This window comes from Porites lutea, chromosome 1 (genome assembly GCF_958299795.1).
Source record: "Porites lutea chromosome 1, jaPorLute2.1, whole genome shotgun sequence".
Classification (NCBI taxonomy): domain Eukaryota; kingdom Metazoa; phylum Cnidaria; class Anthozoa; order Scleractinia; family Poritidae; genus Porites; species Porites lutea.
The window spans coordinates 33,457,921-33,476,230 of record NC_133201.1 but is presented as its reverse complement, the minus strand read 5'-3'; the positions used below and the strand labels follow the sequence as shown (position 1 = coordinate 33,476,230).

Genomic DNA, 18,310 nt, shown 5'->3' with positions numbered 1-18,310 from the left:
CTTTGAAAAATTTACTCGTGCTTATTTATTCCAAATTGCACTCGAAATCATGTGATTACCTTTACAAAAAAAGCCTAAAATATAACAAATTTTGTTATAGTTATCACTTATGATTAATTGGTAACAGAACTTCGTGTCGTCTAATTCAGTCTGGAATCATACTAGCTCGTACTCATGATTAAACAAATCGGACTCCTCCTATGCGGTCGTGCGATTTTGTTAATCACTCGTATGATAAAAGACCGAATTGGACTCCACTCAGTCCTATTACCATTATAAGTTTACAACATCAAGTACCATTTGTAACATTTTCCACCCAACTTGAGAAATTTCCTGTTTTGTAGTTAAAGCCTCCTTCAGCTCCTAGTGACTCAGCCATTTTAATCTTTTCCTCTGATCCTGCAGTAACAAAAGGCCTTGCTCCAGCTAACCTTGACAGCTGTACCAGAGCAGTACCAACACCACTGCCCCCGGCATGGATTAATACTACTTCACCACTTTTAACTTTGCCAAGAAAATGCAATAGTTGATATGCTGTTAACCGAACTTCAGGGATGGCTGCAGCATCCGAGAGTTTGTAAGAGTCCGGGACAGGCATTACAAGTGCTTCATCAACAGCCACATACTCAGCATAACCTCCACCTTTAAAAACAATAACAAAAAAAAAAAATTAAAAGGTAGTTTAGATAGGCCGTTCACAATACGTAGGGAGTTTCTTAAAAGCAACAACGACGGTAGCCTGTGTTGGAGACATAATTTAACCTTGGTTAGTACGAGGCAGCATAGTCTCCTTCGCAGCCGTTATTAGGGTCGTCACGCAACGCTCCTCCCCACTAACTAGTCGGGAGGAGCGTTGCGTGACGACCCTAATAACGGCTGCGAAGGAGACTAGAAGCAGCACCGATTTCCTTGTTCTGGGCCCCCGACGGACTCAACTAATTACCGGAAGCGCGTGTCGAATTTTCTTTCATCTCGATTGGCAGATCAATAATGGCCTTTTTAACAGACCAATCATGGCGCTACTCAAATCCTGTTAAAGAGGTGGGACCCAGAACAAGGATTTCCGCGCTGATTCGCAGACGAACTTAACCAGAGGCTTAGTTTTGTCTGTGGCGCTGGCTACAACGACGGCGACGGTAACGGGGTCGTCAAAAAAACGACTCTGCACGTGCATCTCGCTTTTTTGTACATTTCATCGTTGTGACTGCACGACTGAAACGTCGAGCGTCTATGAATTTGACATTTTTTAGAGGACCTAAACCTTCGACGACATTTTTCTCCTCTCTCTTTTTAACCTTTGACGTGCTATCTAAATTCAACTCAAGGAAAACTTGCCTTCATCTCACTAATTGAGTCAGTTACAGTAACGGCCGTAAATTTTTAAAGAATGCAAATGCACTTAATATAAATGACGTTTTTACTGCCGTCTATATCCTACGTCCTCCTTATTAGTAACTAATAACTGGATCGGATGTGATCGGATTAAAGTTTTTATCATTTCGCGGGTAAAGGGGTTGATTTGGTCTCGTCCTTGTTTTATTTAGAACAGGTTACTGCTGATTCTGTAAATCTGTTGCTAGAAGAATGAAAATGGACTTTACATAACAAATTTAGATGTCCAATAAATCATTGCATGATTATCATAGGAAGAGTAAACGTAGTATCACCATGAGCCAGGTCAGTGTTTGAAGGGCGCAATAGTTTTATTTTGTTCTTTGTTTTTGATTTAGTGAGTGAACTGAAATTAAACGTACAGTACGTTTTCAAATTTTATCTTTCACCTGTTGACAATAAGTATTTAATTGTAAAAATCAGAGTCAAACATACACAATTTTGTTTTGTCAGTTTTTGGATCCTTTAAAGTAAAGCTGTTTGCATGTACTGTGTGTATTTTGGATCATTATACGTTCTGGGAAACCGCCGACCTACCCCTTCCCAAAGCTAACATTTTGCCCTTAGTGAGAAGTAAGTGTTCATGTTGGCTTGGGGGAGGGGTAGGTGGGTAGTTTCCCAGAAACGTATAATGATTGTGTGTTTTAAACTGTCAGCATTCCTTACCTCCTAATAAGGCCATAACTTGGTCACCTTTCCTACAAAAAAGATCGTAACAGTGCCTAAAATTACTTTGTGAAGCTAAGGAAAGAAGGGCTATGTTCAGTTAATAGAGTGAATGACTATAATTGTAGTCGCGGGGTCATGCTTTCTGAGCGGGCAATAGAGCATCCCTCGTTTTTTCAACTTTTGACGAAGAACAAAAGGAGCGATAAACCAACAACACAAAGAGGGCCTCAAAATTTTTAAAGGTTTGAGAGTGATATGTCAGAAACGAAAAGTCGCGAGAGATTTTTCTGGCATTTGAATGGTGACGAAAAGTCTGTAAAACTTCGCGAACTATAACTATCGTTGTTACTGTTTCTCTCTTTCATGGTTGCTGGTTAAATGCGAAGAAAGACCTGCGCGCAATGCTTAGGATGAGACCGGAACAAATTCACTTGGTTTGGCCTGGCTAGGGGATTGTGAGGGAAACTTAACCCTTTAAGCCCTGAGATCAAAATCTGAATTCTCATTTGTTACCCCTGATCATTTCCTACAGAAGTAGTGGGGAGAAGTTGATAAAATATCAAGCAAATTCACCTTGTGTGATCATGTCCGTAATTCTCATGACCAATCTGTTTTACCAAGCATTGATATTACAAGGAGAAATTTGATGCTGATCACTCTTAGGGTTTAAAAGGTTAAGGGAAGAGTACAACTCCGACACCACACCTGTAGTCGGGTCTATAGATAACCGAGAAAGGCATCGTTGATCAATTCCGTATCACCTGCCATTGACTTAACTTTCCCTTAGACCCTTATGTTAGAATTAAACCTCTCAAGTTAAAAGAAAGCTGAAGATAGAGTAAAACCCATATGACCATAGGCGCAACCAAGCCTTAGCCCTACCCTGAAAGGGATTTAGAGAACAGGCGAGGCAAACGACGTCCGGATTATAAGTTCCTTGCCGACTGCGCTATGAGGCCAGAAGGGAGTAAGTTTCCAACTGCACCGAGCAGCCGGCTTAACTTAAGCGTCACACCGAGGGAGAGATACGTTCTTCCCAGTTTGTACATAATTCCTTTTGCCGTCACCGCACGACTGCAACGTGAAACTGCCCAATTCAACGTTTTGTGGAGGACTTGAACACAAGAAACCGCCTTTCTTTTTCTTTTCCTGAACTTCGATACAGTCTTTTAGAGTTCAACTCAAGAAATTTTGCCGCCAGCATTCGACGAACTGAACGAGATGGAATAAGCGCGATAAAGTTTGAAGCAGCGTGATTTCACTTTTTAAGTGATGACGTTTTCGTGTAGCCATCGCCGTCGTTTTTAAGCTCGCTAATAGGGAGTTTTTGCATCGACGACGGCGACCGCAGCGAGAACATCACTTTAAAAATGGTGAATTCGCGTTTTTTCTCAATTTGTCGCCTTTATTCCAGTTCGCTTAAAATGTCAAATGTTGGGAATTTCCCTGAAGTTGATTTCTTTGGGACCTCCTTTAAGTTTGGAAGGTGAAACGCAAATTCTTCGTCGCTTGTTTACGTGTACTCCATGAAACGTAAAATTAGGCATTTTCACGTCGTAGTCGTACAGTGACAGCCAGAAATATAGAAAAAAGAGTGATGCACGTTCAAAATTGTTGTTTTTGCTCAACAAACCTATCGCTTTTTGACGTTGTCGGTGCCGTCTCCGTCGTAAAGTCGCGTCGCGTTTAGACGATAGAAGCGATTACAGAGAGATATACGAGAACTGAAGTGTGAGGCCGTTTTAGAGTAAACTTCTCGCTTGAGGTGGCTCGGAAATGATAACTGAGAAACCCTTAAATATTACTTCTCCGTTCACGCACATCCAGGCCCGGTTTTTTCCGTTTTTAGCAAATACTTGCAGACCCAACCTACGATCAGGCGGTCCTTAGGCGAGGCAAAAAGGGGCGTTCTTTTTCCCCTTTACCCGTCCGCCGACTTTCGCGCTATCCCCGACAAAAGGACGCCCGATCGCAGGTTAAGGCACACCAGGAATTATGAGCCTAGTGATTTTTTTGCCATACGCTCGTAGCCATCACCGGTGTGGTTATGTTTGCTTTACAGCTGCTACAGCTCGTTTTGTTATCAGCGAGCCAAGAAGCCAATTAAGGCATGGCCTTGTCTTGCTTCTCAGGTAAATTAGACAATGGCGAAAATAAAAATAAAAGGAATAAGGGTTTTGCTCATAATTATATTTATCACTGGAGTGTGAAAATGAAATCAACACAATGAAAGAAGTAATAATGAACTGAAAAAGAACACGGCCTGGCCCTTGCGTGCACAATTAATTATTAGGGTGGGTGATCCTAGACAGACGTGAAATTTCTTAGTGAAATAATGCGGGTGGCCTTCTTACCTCAGAGCCACGCACGGTGAGGGAAAAGTAAAATTTTGCGAATTAAAAAAGAAGAAAAATAAAAGACTGTTTGCAGTCACGATGTGAAATAACAGTGCAGCATTTTTTTCTCAGTGGAAGAATTTTAAACAAAGACAATGGCGGACTCATACCGGCGGTAAGTTTTGGAACGCAACATGTCTGCAACTGATTCTGCTAGAAATTCAGCGAAAAAAGCGACTAAACATGTAGTTAAGACATCTCCTTTATATAACTTCTTCATCATCTTTATATTTAATCCTTATTCTGGAATAAGATCTGTGCTCCGATCTCGAAATTTTACTAATGCCCAGTTTTTCAAACTGCAACAGTTACTCGGTAGCGCAAAAGACCCGATTCAGTGTTGAAATCTGCAACTTATTTTCTTTCTCTTTTACTTCCCTTTATTTGTGAAAATGATTACTGGTTGAACCCTTCAACTATAATAATCTGCTTCATCACATTTCAGCCAGAGTTAGACAAAAGTCACCCGTTTTCTCTATTGTTACGGTGCTTTCACCGCATCACCGCACATTTATGCATCAATGCTTCTCCACACTGGATCATACTGATACAAACTACACTGTAGTCATTTCAGTGCAATTAGATACTAAAAAAAGGAACTCGATATGCGTAGCCATATCGAGAGTCGATTGAGGTGGATCCCAGGAGATCTAGGCTCTCACCAGACTTGATTTGTCAGGGGGTGGACATATGATTGTCAAGGTGAATGTAGACCTGTGATCGACTGTTTATTGTCGGCAGTTGGAGTGTAGTTCCACACGGAATACACTTACCCAGACGCTCACATGCCAGCTATTTATGATATGACTCCTAGATTCCAACCCAATTATCTAATGACAATTATGCAAACATTACATTCCCGGGATTACAATGGGTAACACTAGTACGTCCAATCTACCTCTCATTTGGACAGTCTGACTAGGATGGTATTATTTTTGACAACGTCTTCCATTGCGAGAAATCAAGTGAACTAGTGAAATAGTATTATCTTAATAGGTCAAAAATTGTCGTTAGCCGCTTAAATTTGTTCCAGTTTTGTGACGCCCAAGTTTATTTCCCGCGGGTATTTTGAAGAGTAGCCTAAATATAGCAACAAGCTTTCTGATCATTCCGGTGATTGGTTTTGTTTAATCTCCCAGCTGCTTTACATAAGAACTTACTTCCATTTTCCAACACATTCATCGCCCACCTCCTCTATCAAACCAGAGACTTCCAATCCTAAGATTTCAGATTCCCCTGGCAAAGGGGGGTAGAGACCTTGACGCTGCAATGTGTCAGCTCGGTTAATTGCTGAGTAGCGAACGCGGATTAATACTTGAGTTTTCTCTGCTGAAGGCTTCGCCACTGTACCCGTATATAAGTTTTCCACACCTCCAGGCTTATAAAGAACTGCTTTCATTGTGGAATTCTCAGAGGCGGGCATGATCTTAAAAATAAACGAGACGAAACTAGAGAGGGCACCTTGGGAGTGAAGCCAGCGTGTAGCCGAAAGGAGACTGGGACTTAGAATTTGACAACTTATCGACTATTTATCGATTATCGACTGTGAGATCGATTGCGGGCGCACTTTCAAGATGGCGGATGAACAAGGGGTGAATTTTGAACCTGAATCAAAACGTCCAAGAATATCCCTGGAGTCAACTAGTACAGTGAATCAAAGTGCGAATGAGGAATTGAAGACTAAGCAGACTCAATGTGAAAGCAGAGAAAAATTAAATCCCGAAAAAAGTGCATGGTTGACTTGGCCTGTTCAACACGTCAGTGAACACGTGCAAAATGATAAACTTAACAAAACAGAGGAAATCTTCAATGGGGACGAGAAGAAACCAAGTCAGGTTTCTGCTAAAACAAAACCTGGGAGTTTGAAATATGTGAGTGTATCTGAAAAGGACGTTGGAATTCTAGAATTTGTCAGCAGTTTCCGGGCTTCCATGGTGTTCTCAAGCAAAGATACGCTGATTTTATTGTGAGCGAGCGAGATCTTAAAGGGAATCTTGTGCGTTTGACAGATGGGTCGGTTCCTCAAAATGAGAAGAGCAAAGAATTTGATCTTGATATTTTGAGCGAAGAGGATAAAGACAAAATCAAGACGGTTGCCGATGATGAGGAAAAGAAAATGTCAGTGACATTATCACCTGATGATGACAAAGATCACAGGAGATTGGTTCATCGTGCAATCAGGGAAAACTTCTCAGCTTTAGGTATCTATATACAATAATATATACATTTTCTTTTCTTTCCTTCTCACTGATTTTTTTTCTTTTTTTTTTTCCCTCAGAGAGAAGGGTGGGATGGGGGTGAGGGTGAGGTTGGTAAGAGTGAGGTAACCTTTGTCATGGTTCAATTTTATCCTTGGTGAAAATTTTATTTTGCTTTATTTTGGAGTATGGTGGTGTATGTTAATCAGGTTGAAATAAAGAAAAAAAATTAAACCAACGACAAAATTGAACTACAACAGCCTTTTTGATCAATCTTGTCCCCCTCCCAGGGTCATCTCTTTCCCTCTCAGAGTGAGCAAGGAGCGGAAGAGCTAGGAGAGGCCATGAAGACAAGGTTGCTTTCGCTAACATGTCCCCAGCTTTCCTTTCTACACTTAACTGCGCTTTCCAAAAACATGTGAATTCTGAAGTTCAAAAGCCAGCTGATTTTTGTGTTCTTCGCTGCTGTCAATCATCTAAGTGAACCCCTTAGGAATTAGAAGTTTGCTTCAATGGGTTCAAAATTGATTTGTGATGGGTGGATTTCGATCCGTTTTGTGTGTTTCTGTATTTCAAGGTTCATTGCTTGTGATCGTAATTATGACTGAGAGCAGCAAAAAACGAAATTGTGAAGGCGGCTTTTGAAATGCAGAGTTCATGCGTTTTTTTGAAAAGTGCAGCAAGTTGACCTTTCTCAATTGTACACTGTTTTTCATGCTCTGCTAATTATGTTTTCTATATGCCCATTCATTTTCCTTCTCCTCGTAATAATATTCATCGAAGTACCTTTTCTATATTCAGATGTGTAACTTCCATAATCGTGTACAAAAAATGGGTAGGAAAATGGTGGGGAAAATTAGTCCCGTTGAATCCTGAGTTTTTTTAACCTCTCTGGGAAAAAGAAATTAGCCCTATTTCTGGAGGGTTTGAAAAATCTGGGACAGTGTATGACAAGGAAAGGGAAGAAGGTTTTGATTGAAATTATGGGGCATTAAAAAACTGAGGGTTTAGAATTAAGCCAGGGTTCCTTTGTTAGTATTTTAGTGAAATACCCTAACAAAAATCAGTTTGTTATTGGTTAGTATATTTAAACTGCATGCTGCTGGTGATGAGAAAAATGATAATCAATTTTTGCTCAGGTATTACATGTAGTCCTAGAGAGCTATTATGATGTTCTTTCATGAAAGTCCACTGCTTTTACGTTATGCTGTAGTCATTTGAACGCTATATTTTAGTCAATTTTTTAGAAGTTTCTTTAAAGGTTTACGCAGAATTTGTTAATGTGCAAAAGTATGTAATTTAGTTTTCATCATTTGTTCATTGCTTGTACATTATAGGAATTGATTGTGACTGATAAATCAAAAGTTGAATTATCAAAGCTACATTTTCTTGAATGAAAAACACGGTCTTTTGTCCTCAGTTTAGCCCCCGGAAAGCTGAAGATCGCATTGTAGGGCTTTGAAATTTCAAAATTTTCTGGGGTAGCACATGACTCCCCAGACACCCCCCCTCCCCCCTAGAAAAAGGGGACTAATGGCCCGTTGTTGATACAGTCGGTTACTCTATTCAAAGTTGCTGGCTACGTCAATTTTTATTGAAAGCACCAGCTGGTATACAATGATTATAACGTACTTTGATTTGGTCTTAACATTAAAGAATTCCTGTAGTTCACTTTATTTTATTAAGTCATTCATCTTTATATTTAACATACATGTATACATTTTTCCAGCCTATAGTCACAGCAAGCAACGATAATATTTCCTTGAGTTACAGTTTTAGAATCAACACTTATCATAATAATTCTTTTGTCTATTCTAGACAGTGACACAGTTGATGTTGGTAGCCAAAATGCGGTGAGACTTTTCCATAAACAAGACACTACTACTGGCAATCGAAGAGGCACAAGGTGGCCATCAGAGCTTGAGAATTATTGTTGGTTTGTCCTTTATAAGGGAAACAAAGACACTATGGATGCCATCAACCTGTTGAGCAAACTCCTGAAGATCAAACCAGGCATGTTTGGTTATGCTGGAACAAAAGATAGTAGGGCTATCACCACTCAGTGGGTCTCTGTCTACAGGGTCAGGGCTGAACAGTTACAGAATCTTAACAGCACCCTAAGGAATTTGTGTGTTGGGAACTTTAGATATTGTAAAGAGCCTCTAAAACTTGGTTCTCTGTCAGGAAATCAGTTTATTGTCACACTTCGCAATGTTACTGGAGATCATAGTACAATTGAGGAGAGTTTGGAGTCATTAAAGGTCAATGGTTTTATCAACTACTTTGGTCTGCAACGGTTTGGAACCACGTCAGTTCCAACACATAAAATAGGTAACTACCATGTTTTGTTGTTTTTTTTTTTCTTCTGCTTTTTTTAAATTTCCTTTCACACAGCCACAAGGAACAACCTCATTGATACCTATATGTGAGATGTCTGTAATGTATGCAAATTCTATTTGAGACAACAAGCACCTTGTACCCTAACCCACATTATCATGTCATTAACCACCCCCGCCCCCTCCCCTTCCCCCACCCTGGGTGAGAAAGAAGGCTAAAAAGCCTTAGTTATTTGGGGAAGAAGCATGAGTATATTTTCTTATTCTTCAGTTGGTTTGTCACCTTGTTTGTAACCTTGTAGCCACGTGGCAACTGGATAGTCTTGTTGGTGGTCAATGAAACTATTTTTTTACAAATAATTTGCATGAAAAGTTAATGGATTTAAGTTTGTTCATGACCACCAACATGGCTGCCATGACTTCATTTGGAAACCAGCGATACTTTGCCCTGTGCACTTGCACACTGTCACATGACCTTGAAACAATAAAATGACCTTGAGAGAACAAGTTGTAATACTTATAAAATAATCCCCTCAAAATGGGTTCTGTTTGTGCCCTCATGCCACATTGCATTGAATCTGTTCCCAAGTGACTGTGGCACAATAGTGCTCCTGAGAACAATGTTATTCAGTCAGTAACACATGCCACAGGCGGTTTGGTAGAAATAGTGACAGAGTTCTTCCATTAGGAATCGAACCTGTGACCTTCTGGTTACTAGTCGGGATGCCATCACATTCCCATCATTTGGTTACTAGTCGGGATGCCATCACATTCCCATCATTTGGTTACTAGTCTGGATGCCATCACATTCCCATCATTGAACATAAGCAGGGTGTTTGTTACATGAACCTAGTTTAGTGGCCTTACAAGTAGCTCTTACGAGTCTCCTGTAGCTTTTTGGTACAGCATCTGGACTAGTAAACCAGAAGGTCACAGGGGGTACTTGGATTTTTTTCTTTCAAGTAGCCTGTGTCACTGACTCAGAGCTCAGTCATAGCGATATTCCACTGATATTGTTACCTCTACGTCTTGCGTCCCTAACGCATGAAAATCCCAAAAGGCAGAAAACAATTTATGGCATGCATCCCGTAGGATGTAAAGATTGATCAATTGATCTGAAAATGTATATTTGTACAAATATCCGGCCTGTAATTATGGTTGTTGTTTAATGATGCATATTTCTCTTAGCCTTTGTTGTGCTTTAAAATAGAAGGACTATATTCTAATTTCAGTATACTGTAAATAAAGAGTTTTGGAGTCTGTCTTCAGATTACAGTGAAACCTGTATTAAGTGGACACTGTATTAAGCAGACACCCTCTATTAAGCGGACAGTAGCCGAAGTCCCCAAATTTATTTCCCTTATTTACCTCAAATGAAATCTTTACTAAGCGGACACCTCTATTAAGCGGACGCGGACACCTAAAAGTACCTGAAATGGTCATTTCTATTGTTGCCAACCTGTATTAAACGGACACTTGTAATTAAATTCCACCACCCAACATGCCAGACACCGGAAATGCGAAAGATTGCCTCGAATTGCCACCCACAAATTTTTCGATTTTTACATTAAAAAACGTGACTTGACGAACTTATTTGATTAGTTTCACAGTACATGATTGTTTTCTATTTCGTTTTGTTTGTATAGAGCTTGTTTCACTCATCTAATTTCTTCAAATTTGAGTTGTAATTCATGTTTATGGTACTATGATCAATTGGTTCACTTTGATTAAGAAATTAATGCAAACGTCTACCGTCAAAGTCTCTGGGAGTATTATAAACGCTTCCACTGTTCATTTGAATGGCATTTGACACCTCATTTTACATTATATATCGAAACCTATATTAGGCGGACACCCTGTATTAAGCGGACACTACAGCATTCCCCGAGGGTGTCCGCTTAATACAGGTTTCACTGTAACCGTTTGGTTACATATTTTAATTTCAGATTCATTTTTTTTAACAGGGACTTATGATTTTTTAGAAGATGAGTCCCAGGACTCACCATAACTATTTGTAACAAATCACTGATATTCTAGTCCTAGCTGTATGTAGGATGTTTGTCACATGAACCTAGTTTAGTGACCTTAGCTCAGTCTTCTGTGGCTCAGTGGTAGAGCATCGGGACTAGTAACCAGAAGGTCCTACTTGCAGGTTTGACTCCTGTTGGGCGTACTCGGATGTTTTCTTCCAAACTGCCTGTGTCATCGACTGAATAACATCTTCCTCATCTATTCACCAGGCTTAAAATAGTATTATTATTCACCATCACATTTCTATCAATAGTTCTCCTGTTTTGAGGGAGGAGCTTACTTCACTTTCTAACCCAGTGCCGGATCCAGACCTTTAGATAAGGGGGGAGCAGTTTGGTCCAAAAGTAAGGGTGGGGGGGCCCTCCCCTGGGTCCACCACTGTAACCATACATGTTTTTAATGCAACACTTCCAGGTCTTGCATTGCTTCTAAGCAAATGGTCAGAAGCGATTGATCTCCTTCTAAATCCACGCGATGGGGAACCAGATGACTTAAGAACAGCTCGTCAGCATTGGAAGGACACTAAGAATGCCAAAGAAACTCTGACAAAGATCCCCAGAGGGAAGTGTATAGAGAGTGATCTCTTACAGGGTTTGGTTAGACATGGCCCATCAGGACTGGTCAATGCTTTGCAGAGTATCTCCAGGAACACAAGACTCATGTATGTTCATGCCTATCAGAGCTATGTGTGGAACTCCATGGCCTCTAAACGTATTAAGGTATTTGTGACGTTGTCTATTATTATTTTCAGTGATTCTTCTAGTAATTTTAAGTTTTACTACTAAAAGATCGTGCATGCTTTCACTGATAATCCAAGATGCGGTTACTGTAAGAGCTTAGCCATTCAGACATTAAGCTGATTATTTAAAAAACACAAATAGGCCGACCTACATAAAAAAAAGCCAAAGGTGACATAGCGGGTATGTTAGGCTTTCTTATAGTACATACATGTATACATAAATAATTGTTCTTGCATGATATCATGCGCATATCCGGATAAAAGTCAGAATTTGTTTTAATGCCAGTTTAGAGATTTTAACCACATGACTGAAATATTTTTAAAAAGCGTGAACTCGAAAATATTGATCCAATGAAAAGTTTTGAAGAGACTACTAGGTACACGTGTATAGAAACTAGTATTTCCCGTGCTCTGTTAATACCAAAGTACAAAATATTTTTGCTTTTACTTCGTGTTCGCGGACACAGATGACGTAAAACAAAAGACCTCTTTATTTTCTGTATTTTTCAACTGCGTGCGGTGGACATGAATTTGTGCAAAGAGCAAGCACCATTTGAAAATATGCTATCCAAAAAATTCAAACTAGGCAACGAGTAGTTCCTTTTCCCTGAAAGGATTAGTATCGAGCTAGCGACATACGCCAGCGCGCGTGAAAGACGCCTCCTGCGAGGAAAGGCGAGAGGCGTGTGACTTTTGTGGAAAGCTCTTGCCGTTGGGTATTAAGCTCACTCTACTCTCCTGGAGTGAAATCAGTAAGATACGCGTCGTCGAAATTCAACTAAAAACACGGATTTTGGGCCAGCTATGTAAAACGTTGTAGGAACAAATATGGAATAGCCACCTTGGCCAACGATCTTGTAATCTCTACTGAGCAAGAAATTGTTAATGCCAATACAGTCAAACCTCTTTAATACGGACACCAAAGGCACAGAACCAATTGTCCGCTTTACAGAGGTGTCCGTATTATAGAGGTAGGGAAGGTATGATTTTTGGCATTCCTGGGACCAAACGAACTGTTCTTAATAGAGAGGTGTGTCTGTTGCAGGTGTCGAATTAATCTTACAGCAACTGGAAACGTCGCCACACCTGTTGAAACTGAGATTGCTTGTCGGATGAACGGCTATAGCTTTGGTATATTCACAAGGGCGTTTTGTCCAGTGAACTGAGTTCGTACTTTTTCTTAACGAAGGGATGGGGTGCGTCAAGAGAAAAGTTCGGGGAAAGGTTGCTCTCTTTAGGGGGGTGGGTTATATTTGTTGATATCAGGAGTTCTGGCCTGGATAGAGTCGTTGTAAAGCTATTTTTTCTTCGGGGTATCGTTTTACCGGAAGCTGAGCAAGGAAAAGTCAGTGGTGCATTTATGGAATAATAATAGAGATTCTTATGGTCTAACAGTGCGAAGATTAGACTTCCGGTAAGGTGGCAACGATCAAGGCCCGCATTATAATTCATAATAATTGAAGATCATGATGTGGAAAAAGCGACTGAGATCGTGGATGCCATGCAATCCTCTCCGGTGGGGGCGGCGTACCTGGCCTTAACGGTTGCCCCTGCGACAGAAGGCAAGCATACCCAGATTGTCCACGGGTTGCTAAATGAGACCGTCCCTTTCTTAGTACCCGTTCCCTGTCTTATAATTAGACCCGGGCAAATTTCTCGAGATTACACCATCATTTTGGGCTTAAAGCTTCCAAAGTCCAACAATAATAGCCCATGTTCGCGACGGTTTTTTAAGTTAGTCAAGTTCTTAAACCAGGCCTTAAATGGCCAGTTTTAAGTGTCGATAACAGTTAAAAAGGCGTACAAGCCTCATGCAAAAGACAATGTGAAGGAGGTGCACATCGGTGATGGGGAAAAAAGAGCAGCCCACAGTTATTTAGGGGTGGATCTTTCGAAACATTTTATATACTCTTGGACAGATATGCATTGTTTAAAGTTCTGGACAAACCAGGTGTAAATTTACAGTAACAAACTGTTAAATATACATCAGCAAGATTTTTTGCGAATCCTATTTTTCGCTGGAGACTATCGTTTACTGTCTGGTCACGCAATCAAAGGTAACGTACCTTCCCACGTTTGTTTACTCACCTTTCGCTCAGCAATACACTGCGTTCCACAAAGGACCCAAATTGCGCTAGAAATGTTTTGCTATTCGGCCCACTTTTTATCTCAGGTAAGGCACTGCAAAGCTGATTCACTTAGGAAGATTCGAGGGAGAATTATTTCTTGATGTTATTCTGATTTCGCAGTCCCGGGAAAACAGACCCCGGGAAACAGACCTAGACTCAGGTCCACTCGCAGACGCCATGCTGCAATCTACAAGATCTCAAGAACAGAAATTAGCCATTGAACGGCCTCTCCTTTTGAAGACTGCGTGTATTTCATTAAAGCAGGTACATAGTAAAAGAATCTTGTTAGTTTCCCACTTTTAACGAGCTCAGATCGATGCATAAAACTAAGGTGACGTGCACGTGTCAATTGACCCTGGGGTCAATTAGCGGTTGTTTGGGGCAAAATAACCTAAAAATAATCAATCTATTTTACAAGCGTTCGCAAGAACACCAGACTAACTTTCAGACAATGTTGAAGTACTATATCTCATTGGGTAGTAAGCGTGATTTGGGGTGATTTGGAGAATTCCCCCATATAGAAAATTCGATTTTGGTTTTAGCGGTAAATTGTTGTATTTATAAGTCTACCTGGAGTTTTGAAAACCGGGTTGCCTGAAATCTTAAGTCAAGTCCAGCACATTGCAGGCAATCTTTCAAAACTTAATTTGCTTAAAGTCCTGATACTTTTAGTGTAAAAATAACAATCTCGCTCTTCAGGACTAACCACCCTCACCTGTTAACCATGGGCTCCAAATAACTTCCTGGAATTGACAGAAATCAGTGCAAATTCCAGAAAACTTGCACGAGGGGGGCAACAGCCTGGCCCGTAGGGACGGGCTGTTGCCCCCAACAACAGATTGAGGGGGGCTTCCGTCAAACTAAGTGTCATGTTGTTGATCAGTCATGGGGCTATCATGTGGTATGCATTTGGGGTAGCCTGGTTAAATTCCGGGGGGTGGGGTTGTTGTAAAGACTATGCTTTGTGCTAGAGTGCAAATTTGCTGAGTTTTTGTACCTGGGCTTACCCTTGTCTTTCAAAGTTGAATGTCTCCCTCAAATAAAGAGGGGGTTGTGTCTGGCTGGGTGTCATGTTGTTGCACAGACACAGGGCTATCATGTGGTATGCATTTGGGGTAGCCTGTTAAATTCCACGGGGGTGGAGTTGTTGTAAAGACTATGCTTTGTGCTAGAGTGCAGATTTGCTGAGTTTTTGCACCTGGGCTTACCCCTGTCTTTCAAAGCTCAATGTCTCTCTCAAATAAAGAGGGGGTTGTGTCTAGCTGGGTGTCCTGTTGTTGCACAGACACAGGGCTATCATGTGGTATGCATTTGGGGTAGCCTGGTTAAATTCCAGGGGGGTGGGGTTGTAGTAAAGACTAGGCTTTGTGCTAGAGTGCAGATTTGCTGAGTTTTTGTACCTGGGCTTACCCCTGTCTTTCAAAGCTCAATGTCTCCCTCAAATAAAGGGGGGGTTGTGTCTCTGGGTGTCATGTTGTTGCACAGATACGGGGCTATCGTCTGGTATGCATTTGGGGTAGCCTGGTTAAATTCCAGGGGAGTGGGGTTGTTGTAAAGTTTGATGTGTTTTTGCACTCTTATGCAGTTTGTTTGTGCTGTTTGCATGCAAGCAATGACCTACTCTGTTGATAATGTTCCTAGTCAGCAAGCAGTTGAACTACTGGGTTTAGAACTTGGTTTTGTTGAGCAGTGTTCGCTTAGATTGTTTTTGGGAGACCAGCTTCAATTAAAAATGGGGTGAACTGGGGAATTGGCTTTGCAATCGGTGACACGGACACTAAAACTTGCTTCTTAAAATGCCTTATTTTCCAGATTAATGAGGAAAACTTCACTTTTGTTACCTTAAGGACAGACGATTCTATCAAATGGAAGCTCATGTATTCAATAATTTCTTTTTGAGGTGAGATTTTACTTTTCAAGTAACAAGGGCCATCAAATTAACAATCAGTGCGAGAGACTGACATTTTTTAGTAGCCCGGTTTTCAAAAAACCAGGTATAAGTATTATGCAAATTACGTTTCAAAATTCTGCTGGTTCGTCGATATTTTATACTCTAAATCTAAAAAATGTGCCGTTCAGAAATTGTTAGATATCTGCTTTAGAGATTTAAGTGGAAGATTGCCAATATATTCGCTTGTTATGAAAGTCAGCTCAATTCTGTCACTGGGCTATTTTCCCGAGTTCGGCGGCTAATTTTAGGCCCGCTGACCGTTGAAATCGAAAATCTCAAATAATTCCCAAAGTCGGCCGCATTTTGAAATTTAAACGTCAGCAGTGTTATAAACTCATTAAAACCTTTTTAAAGACTGAAAATGAGGGTAAGTTAGTTTTTGAGCTGTGGCCACGATTTGCCGATTTTGCTCGATTTTTCTGTGCATTCGCTCTTAACTTTCTGGAGTAATCTGGCTCTTAATATCGTTTCAACTATACGCAATGACCTTTGTTTTACCTTCTATTTTGGAAGCCATTTTCAATCCGGAATTTAAAAAGTCCGGGAAAATCCGGTAGTGCCAGGCTCCCGCGCGGCATGAAATTAGGCAATGAGTTCAACCAACAATGCAAATGTAATAGAACGCGTGTTAAATAACAAAACCGTCTTTAATTATTTATTTGTAAGTAACAATATAAATGTCCGCTAACTAATGTGTCGAACGGCTGCTTTGGCTTTGAGTGTGACATTCTTGAACACAACTGATATAAATAATTTCGCAATAAACTAACCCAACAAAAACATGGAGCACTGTTTCAAGTTTCTCACCTTTGAGATATTTCCCAGTTCACTTTTTCTGATCCTTGAATCAAATAAAATAATCGGGATTTCGCAATAAACTAATCCTACAAACACATGGACCACTGTTTATTAAATCCTGAATACCTTAATATAGAACAAAACCCAGTTATTTCACGTTAGCACCTTTCTTGTTTTTGACTGGGTTTTGAAATATTTGAGCTATTCCTGATGTGGTTTGAATGGATTTCAGTGTGCACCGGGAGACGTTTCAAGAAAAAGAGCGTTGTCTCGCGTGGCCATATCAAGCCCAACTGCGTAACGCCGATCGTAAGCGCAAAGTCACCAGCGCGTGTAAATCATAATAAACAACTCACAATAGCCAATCTCAACACCGAGTCTCTTAAAAACCGACAACACTTTCACGAGATAAGCGAAATGGTGCTAGAGAAGAAATATGACGTTCTTACGATCTCGGAGACATGGTTTAACTCGACTATTACCAACATTAGTGTCGAGATTGAAGGTTACCAGATATTCAGGTTGCTTGGGGAAGTCCGGCGCTGGGGTCTGTGCTTATGTCAGACATGGCTTAAAGGGTAGGATCCTCAAGGACTTGGCTGGCATCGGCGAATCAGGTCTGCATCAACTCTGGCTACAAATCCAGAACAAGAAAATGCGTTCGATCCTGCTGTGCATTGTTTACAGACCTCCGGACATAGGCCTTCCTGTCTTGAGAATGAGCTTATGCCAGTGTATGTGAAGGCCTTATCCAGTAACAAGGACATCGTACTGACTGGGGATGCAAACTGTGATCTGCTATTTAAAAACCCTAGGGGTGACACTCTTCGGTCTTTCTGTGCTTCCGTAAACGCCCGCCAGTTGATAGACAAACCTACTAGGGTTACTATGACGTCACGTAGCCTTTTGGATGTCGTCATGGTATCTAACAAGGACATAGTCAAGACCAGTGGTGTTCTGGACCTCACCATTAGCGACCACTACCTAGTGTATGTTGTCCTCAACATGAAAGTGCCTAAGCCTCCACCCACCTACATCACAACCGGCAGTTTCAAAAACTATACCGCTGACCAGTTCTCCAGTGACATCGCACAAGTGCCCTGGGAAACTGTGGAATTAATGGACTCAGTGGATGACAGAGTGAACGCTTTTAACGACCTTTTTCTAACATGCCTCGATAATCATGCCCCAATAAAAACTCTGAAATTAAAGCGCAAGTCAAATTCATCCATCACAGCTGAAATCAAGAAACGGATAAGGACAAGGAATAAGCTTCATAAGAGGGTGCGTAAGAGCGGAAGCCACGAGGACTGGAAAGTGTTTGCGAACTTGAGGCGGGAGATTAAACAATCTATCCGACAAGCAGAAAGAGAATACTTCACACAATAAGTTATTACAAACAAAGGTAATACTGGCTCCCTGTGGAAAACCATACGTCGGGCTCTCCCCAATAAACCTAGCCAGCTTCCGCGATATACAAGGGATACCGACGTCCTGGCGAATGAGTTCAATCGATTTTTCATCTAGGTCGGACAAGAAGCAGCCAAGAAGTCTACAGAGCTGGCTAACCATTACGGCCTACAGTACAACAACCCCACGCCGCAGTTCACGCCGACTTTGCAACAGGCCCAAAGGGACGAGGAAGGACATCGTACTGACTGGGGATGCAAA

The 18,310-nt window shown here is 41.0% G+C and overlaps 2 pseudogenes; one reads left to right on the top strand and one right to left on the bottom strand.

The window, feature by feature from the left end:
• Window positions 1-289: 289 nt before the first annotated feature.
• LOC140928276 (quinone oxidoreductase PIG3 pseudogene) lies at window positions 290-5,863 on the bottom strand (annotated as a pseudogene).
• Window positions 5,864-6,013: 150 nt separating this feature from the next.
• Window positions 6,014-18,310, top strand: part of LOC140928268 (pseudouridylate synthase 7 homolog) — a 113,936-nt pseudogene continuing 101,639 nt past the window's right edge.